The 8,629-nt window shown below is 35.3% G+C and overlaps 1 pseudogene; it reads left to right on the top strand.

Annotated features, from left to right (window-relative positions):
* The first annotated feature begins 400 nt into the window (after positions 1-400).
* Positions 401-1,277, top strand: LOC105092117 (RNA transcription, translation and transport factor protein-like; annotated as a pseudogene).
* The last annotated feature ends 7,352 nt before the right edge of the window (positions 1,278-8,629 follow it).

The raw sequence follows: 8,629 nt of genomic DNA, 5'->3' as shown, positions 1-8,629 counted from the left end.
GAGAGAAATACAATGCAATGCCAAGTGGATATATATATATATATATACCCTAAAATAGCATATTAAAATCTGTCCTACATTCCATGGTACACCTTGAAATATGTTTATTCATGACTAGAATTGAAAGAGGTGATAATGTATGCTAAATTAAAATGGTGAATATTATATAATCACAAACTAAAAGGAGGACTGATGATAATTAGGTTATCTTATTTTCCCCACATATTTTTTGAAGAGGGGAAACTATGCCATTATAATACAGTATGGCACCCGGATAAGAAATATTATTAAATATTAAACATTTAAAAGTTTAATACAGGATTTGGCTTTGGCTTCTTTTTTGCTTTTAAAAGTTTTCTAGGCCTCTCCTCTCCCGGCCGAAGAGAGAGCTTCCGGGACCATGTTCGGTCACAAGCTGACGGCCCTCGACTACCACAACCCTGCCGGCTAAAATTGCAAAGATGAAACAGAATTTAAAACTTTATTGATTGGCTTGAAGACCAGAAAATCAGACACTACAAGACTGAAGACAGAGGTAATTTATGAAACATCCATAGCAGTGACTGGCCCAAGTTCTTTGAAAAGTATCTCAGAGATGTTCACTGTCCTTTCAAGATTCAAGATTGACAAGAAGCAATCGACTGGCTTCTTGGTTTAGCTGTTAGACTTGAATATGGAGGCAATGCTGAAAAATACAAGGACTTGGTACCTGATAATACAAAAAATGCTGACAGTGCAGCTAAAAATGCAGAGCCATTGATCAATTTGGATATAAATAATCCTGATTTTAAGGCTGGTGTAACTGCTTTGGCTAACCCTCAGATTAGAGTCAGGACGATTACCTGGTAATGCTTAAGGCAATTCGCATTTTGGTCCAGGAGTGCCTGAAACAGGATGCAGTTGCTAAAGCAAATCAAACAAAAGGTGGCCTGTCTGTTGCTTTAGATAAGCATATTCCTGGTTTTGACACAGGAGATGCAGTTCTTAACGATGCTGCTCAGATTCTGCGATTGCCGCACATAAAAGAGCTCAGAGAACTACAGACAAAAATTAACAAAGCCATAGTAGCTGTTCAGGCGATTACTGCCAATCCACAGACAGACCACAGACTGGGGAAAGTTGCAGATGAACGTTTTAGGATTTCAGCTTCTCACCTACTTAGTACAGCTGGGAACCAGGGACGCTCTGGCATGTGTTTGGAAATGTCATGTTTTCGAGGGAAGAATCCCAGAAAGCTGACTATGTTCCAGAGATTACCATCGTTGCTTTTTCTTTAATAAAGTTGGGGCAAGTGAAAAAAAAAGTTCTCTAGCAGCAGTTATTGCTCAAGTGTTAGAATTCCACCTGGGCAAGAAGTTGAAATTTTTAAGATAACTTGTTGAATAGGCTATATTCAACAAATATGTATTGAATACCTCTTCTGATCTGAGCATACAGTCCTAAACCCAACTGGTGTCTAATAGGTTAGGCCACAGGAAGTTGTTTCTAGATAAATGGAAAGATCAGGAGGAAGCAAAGCCTGGGAGAACAAGCATGAATTGCCAGCCAGTGAGGAGCACATTCAGGTCAGACTCTATCTGGCTCCAAACCGTCTGTTCACTTCCTGTTCAGCCAGTGGAGTAAATCTCCGACCTTGAAATCCAAGGCTCCCAGAAGAACTAAGACTTTCATGAGCCCTAGAAAAGAACTGCAATTTGCAGGATAAGAAAATGAAAGCACTGCTGTTATTGAGTCCAAATTGCTCACCCCGACACATCAATAATTTGGGAGATGAGCTGTTGTGTCAAGGAATAATGACTTTATTGGGAAAACCAGCAGACAGAGAAGACAGGGTAATAGCATCCTAAAGAACCATCTTACCCACGTCAGAATTCAGACTCCTTTTATACTAAAAAGAGGAAGGAGTGTGGTTAGTTGTTGCAAACTTCTTGGTGTCAGAATCCTTTGTTCTTGCAGCTGCCCACCTAGGTCAGGTTATGATGTTCTGGTAAACCTCCAGCAAGACGTGCAACTTTTTATCTCTATACAAATGGGAAAGTGTTATACCCTTAAAGGTCAGAGCCTTGCGAATGGGCTATTCTGTAAGTTTTAGGCCATAGGCAACATTCTATTACAAAAGATGAAGAACCAGCATGACTCACCACTGGAAACAGAGCACAGGTTTAGAGCTAAAGGAACAAATTAACATGGAGTTAGATTTGTTCTTCCCTATTACACTTGTTCAGAAAAATCCAGAAGGTAGCAGTGTATTCTTTTAAGAAGAGATCAGCTGGAAATGTGCTTCATGCAAAGAGAGCTAAACTACAGAGTACAAAATACAACATCATGACCAGTCCAAAACCAAAGAGCGAGAACATTTCCTGACACACAAATTTCTACAGGAGGAAAGAGAATGTGAAACAATACACCCTCTCATCACCCTCTCACATGCAAGGTAAAATTAACACTAATTTACACATTTTAATCTATACTTTTATATACATTCCAGGGAGACCTAGGGGATGAGTAATGTGCTAATATTGATCTCAGATAATTGCTTGCTACTACATCTCTCTGATTTTCCACCAGCAAATGGTGAAGCCTGGGGTTAGGAGAAAAAAAAATCAAATATCACTACTCAGGTAAGAGCAGACAAGTATGTAAGGAAAAAAGAGAAAAAAAATTGTTGAATTTTGCTTGTTAAAACATCTACTGCTGACTACCACTGAATATGCATGAATGACACCTCTAACAGCCATTTTCATATTTACAAATTTGGCATACTGGCAGTTGAATTATTAGATAAAACATTCAAGTTCTTTTGCTTAACATAAAAAGGCAACAGATACCTCGGCAAGCCAGCAGACAACCTAGAAGGCTATTTTAAAAACACTGCTGAGACTTCCCTTTAGAATCTCTTGAAAATGGTCAATATAAAGAGAAGCAACTTGGAATCCTATTACAAACTTACACCACGATCCCAAAACCTGTACAGAAAGTAACAACATCTCAACACCAAAAACACCCCAAATCTCGAACAGTGAAGGCAATAGATTTGTAGAAACTAACTACTATACATAAAATAGATAAACAACAAGTTTACACTACATAGCACAGGCAACTATATTTAGTGTCTTGTAGTAACCTACAATGAAAAAGAATATGGAAGGGAATATACGTATGTTCATGTATGACTGAAACATGATGCTATACACCAGAAATTGACACAACATTGTAAACTGACTATACTTCAATAAAAAAAGGCATCACTATATCCAAAATAAAAATAAAAAGTGAGAGCCCTAATTCCCTGTTACACTCACTTTTACACAAATCTCTCTATAGCTGTACACAGTCTACCAGCAATGGCTCAGTGAATCTCTATTCAAATGATCTGAGGTAAGACTACGGAGTAAGATTTTAAAAAGATCTTTCCTCCCATAATTCTCCAAGATACATTGTTGTACTTTAAGAAGTTGGTAAGCTAAAAAACCTAGAGTATTACATACTCTTGATGGTTCTATAAAAATATTCCAACCATAAGTGAAAATTCTACCAAGAACACATTTTCAGTTTCACCCTAACACTGTAAAATATTAATTGCTTAGGGTTTTATTCATCTAATTGATTAGGCAAAATTCAATTGACTTCAGAGTAATATAGTTTATAAAAGAAAAACTGGATGTTTATAAAATTGGGGAGATAGAAAACAAATCTTGGTCTCACATTGATATAGATACAAACAACCTTTAATATTCTATTTATGTAACAAGAATTTGCCATTAAAAATGGCCTTTAACTGTTTTAACTTTTATTATTAGCTTTAAACATCTTGAAATAATCCAAGTATTTTAAAGCACTTGTCTGATAATATAATTCATCTGGAATAACACATGAAACTTCCCATAAGATTTCTCAGAGAATAAATCTGTGGCTGCATATTCTGAATGTGTGGATCCATTAAGCTAATTTTGTATACGGGCAGTTTTATGACCAAAGCGCAAAGCTTGTCAGGCTAATTTTTAAAGCAAAGTTAACTATGACTACTAAACTCTACACAGTAATTTTTGATACTTGATATCTACTTATTTATCCCAAAGGTATAATTTCCTTCCATATAAATAATTGCCTCCCTTTTGACCCCCAAAATAAAAAATACACTTAAAGACAAAGCAAGACAAAACAAAACAACAACAGAAGCACTTCTATCATGGATATTTCTACTTAATTCACATTTTTTATATCAGATTTTAAGTATACATGATCAGGGTCCTGAATGTTCCTTATTTAATCCTTTTAAATCACCTCAACATTTCTCTGAACTTACATGCATCAATTAATCATTAACCATAATGCTAAAGACATGGAGCTACACTAAACATGAAACCAAAATGTAAGGGATGAAGTTAGAGAGGTAAAAAAGAATCTAAATTATACTTATTTGTCTCCAAGAATGATAAACTTGCTACATTTGTTTAATACATTGGCAATAAAATCACTATTTAATAACAAAAACCCAGAACATCACAGTAAGTTAAAAGTATCTGATTAGAAACAGTTTGACATATTAAAATTTTATAAAGCAAAACCAGTAACTTAAATGATCATAGTTAACATACAAAAACAAAAACACTAATAATATAGACTTTGATAGCATTAAATAACATATCTATTTCAGGATTATATGGTAAATATTAATATTTCCACCCCCAGGTTCTGCAGGTAAAACACAATGTAATTCTGAGATATATTTCCACCCAAATCATGTTTTCTAGTATTCAATTCAAAAAGATGTACCAGCAACTGAGAAGGTGAATGTATTTCACCTTTCTAAACAGATATTTTCATATGAACATCCTAAATTATCTACATGAGAGACTAGCATTTTAAGAGTGAAAAATTCATTTTTCTTATAGTGCATCAGCATTAAAATTTTTACACCAAACAGCTAGAATGTTTATTAAAATTAGTCTTATTAAGGTAAAACTTAAAGAATTACTCTGGAACATCTTTATTTCAACAAACAGATGAGAGAGAGGGAAACAGTCACAGAATCATGTAACATTTATAGTGTCACATAAAATGTAGATTAAATTATCAAAGAAAGGATTCAACTGACATCTTTAAAGCTTTTTGCAGATTTAACAAATAGTTTATTCTGCCACATGCTGGGCATTAGAATTACCTGGGGGAGATTTTATCATTCTGGTGACCAGACTGCATCCCAGAATTTTAAACCAGTACTTTGGGGTTAGATTTAGGTATCAATCATTTTGAGAATTTCCCAGGTGATTCTAATGTGCATTCTTTCTCTATGTGTTTTTTTTTTTGTTTATTTGTTTTGAGATTATGTGTAAATTTTCACATTTATCCACATAAATTTATCTGTGGAACAAATTCAATTATTTTTAGCATCAATAAATTTCAATTGAAACCAATTTTTTTCAATGTTTTTAATTGAGGTAATGTCAGATTAAGACATAAATTATTTTCACAGTGGTACCATTTTCAGGAACAAATAATTATTAGTAGAAACTATAAAATCACACAATGTAGAGAATAAGATTGAAAAAGATGCAGAGAAATGAGACTTAAATCTTAACAGTGATGCAGTGTATTGATTAGATAGGGCTGCCATGACAAAATACCACAGACTGGAGGCTGAAACAAAAGAAATTCATTTTCTCACAGTTCTGGAGGCTGGGAAATCCCAAATCAAGGGGTTGGCAGGGGTGCTTCCTCCTGAATAAACGTGGCTTTCCTTAGCTATCCCAGAATTCTGAAATCGTAAAACTAGAATAACAGATAAGACAGTAGGCGACCAATGCGTGACATGTTATATTTATAAATAAAAATGAATTTCTTTTTTACAGTATCTTTTCACTTCTGATGTTTAGTGTTAGTAATATGTGTAATATGTATAGTGTTTTGTATCATATAAGACAATATTGATATAGGTACTGATAGATGGTTCATCTTGTAAACAGATGACATAAACTTACAGCATCTATCAATGCAGTATTGTAAATGTATTTTCTCTTCCTTATGATTTTCTTAGTAACATTTTCTTACCTCTAGCTAACTTTATTATAAGAATACAGTATAAACAAGTTTATACTGTATAGCACAGGGAACTATATTCAATATATTGTAGTAACTTATGGTGAAAGAGATTATGAAAAAAATATATGTTCCTATATGATTGAACTGTTGTGCTGTACACCAGAAATTGCACAACATTGTAAACTGACTAAACGTCAATAATATATATATATATAAATATAATTTTAAAAGAATACAGTATATAATACATGTAAGTTTGAGGGAAGTCAAAAGTTACAGGGATTTTCTACCATATGGGGAATCAGTGCCTTTAACCCACGTTGTTCAAAGGTCAACTGTGTAAAGAAAGCTGCTATAAACATTTATGTGCTGGTTTTTGTCTAGACACAAAATTTCAAATTAGTTGAGTAAACACCTAGAAGTGTGATTGCTGGATTGTGTGGTAAGGTTATGCTTAGTTTTGTATGAAACTGCCAAATGAATGAGAGTTCTGTTGCTCTATATCCCCATCTGAAGACTTTTATAGAGGAATAATTTACAGTAGTATGGGCAGGGTTTAGGGAAGCAAGGAAGGGATGGCATAATGCCCTGGAGTATTAGCAATAATGCGTGTGGAGGGAAAGGAAACTGGAGAGAGCAGATGTATGGAGTGAGCTGCCTCTTTGGAGTTAAGGCTCTGGGGAGAGGGGCACAGAAAACTAGCCAACCCTTGGAGATCCAAAGAGCAGAGATTCATGGTAGAGAATATCCCAATTTTACTCTTCTCCCATCTCCTGATTGTTTCCCTGTCTATGCCTCCCATTGACCAGACCTAACTGGAAACCAGAGCAGGACTCCTTTGATGCGATCTGAACAGGTCAACTGCTCCTTGCACAGAGTAGTCTGGAAAGAAGTTGATGATGTCTTGTGGGTCAAATGAAAATGCCTAGCATATTTACATTCCTGCAAATTTTTACACTTTTCTTCCCCCAAAATTTACTTTTGGCATTTCAGATTACTTCCTCTTGGATATATTTCCAATACTGGTATTATTAGACCAAAGAAGATGAAAATTTTTGAAGGCTGCTGATTTGCTTGTACATATCACATAAAGGATGTCTAAAATTTTGCCTATCATGGTTCTAGGAGTTTATGATTTCTCTGTTTCAGCATCATTTTTGGTATTTATAACTAATAAATACATACTTTACTACATGTGTTACGTGTAACATATATAATACATAATTTTATATATTTTCATAGGTATTCAGTATTTCTTTCATTTGTGGTTGATATTATTGGCATATGGAAATTTTAATTTAATTTGGGAACAAGAATGTATATGATGCAAGGGGTCAGGTACACATCAAAAACAAGGGTCAGTTTATTTTTCCTTTTCAAAAAATGAGTAAATTAAATGTGTCTATCTACATATCTATTGATATAAATACAGATTTTTTTCAAAGATAATGGATGAAATTTGTTTTCACAAACATATGGTGAGTAGTCTCCCTTTAAAGACATGATGATCATGTCTTTAAATGTAGGTTCAAGTTGTTTATCTGCGTCTTTAACACTGCTAGTTCCTCATTATAAGTGCATTCCTCATGAAAACTAAGCCTGTAGCCTGTTTTTGTTTCTACTCGTTTCAGATTTTTTCCAATAACAGTGACCTCCCTGGTGTTGCTGTGGGCTTCATACCTCTCTCGTCTTTCTTGACTGCCTTCACTCCAATCAAGAGTATCGACAGCTCCCGACATTGCTGAAAGAAGTCCTTGAAGAGGTAGCACAATTTGTTAATCCTTTGTTCTTTCTCATTTAGTAGAAATAGACATCTTTTTATTCCACTGAAGATGCTCTTGCCAAGGTCACTGATGACTCATTTTTTGCTAAAGCCAGTGAACGCTTACAAGTTTTTATTTAATTATTTGACCTTTCAGCAGCATTTGGCATTACTGACGATTACCCTTTTCTGGAAGCACTGTCATCCCTTGGCATCCAAGACACTGCACTCTCCATGTGTTTCAGGTCTCTGAAGCCAGACTGTCTGGGCTCAGCTCTTGGCTCAGACACTGATTAGCTACATGACCTTGAGTAAGCCACTCAACATCTTTAGGATTCAGTTTCCTTGTAGTTAAGAATAATAACAGTACCTATCTCTTAGGGTAGGTGTGAGGACTTATGTAAAATCCTGCATAAAATGATTCAAATAATACTTGGCACTTCTGCACCACTTAAATCAGCAGTGTGTGGTGTGCTGGTAAACCAGCTCTCTGGAAAGTAAAGCCCTGATTTGTAGTGTTACCAATTTCTTTCATATAAATACCTTCCACGGCCTTAAATACACCCACCATTCCTGACTATTTAGCAATTGGCTTTCCCAGGAACTGGCTTCTGCGCTCTCCTGACAGCTACCTCTGTCCTTGGCTTTTTAATCTCCTCTGCTTGGTCTCCACTGTGGGCGCCCCTTCCTTCCACTTCTGAAACACCTTTGCTCTTTGGTGTTCTGTGCTAGGCTTTCCTATTGTTTTACTGTGTACTTTTCCTTAAAGCAATCTCATCCAGTTTAAAAAAGTCGATATATAGTTCACGTATTACACAATTCATC

This window comes from Camelus dromedarius, chromosome 1 (genome assembly GCF_036321535.1).
Source record: "Camelus dromedarius isolate mCamDro1 chromosome 1, mCamDro1.pat, whole genome shotgun sequence".
Taxonomy (NCBI): Eukaryota; Metazoa; Chordata; class Mammalia; order Artiodactyla; family Camelidae; genus Camelus; species Camelus dromedarius.
Note: the sequence above shows the minus strand (reverse complement) of the source record. Positions and strands in the feature narration are given on the sequence as shown.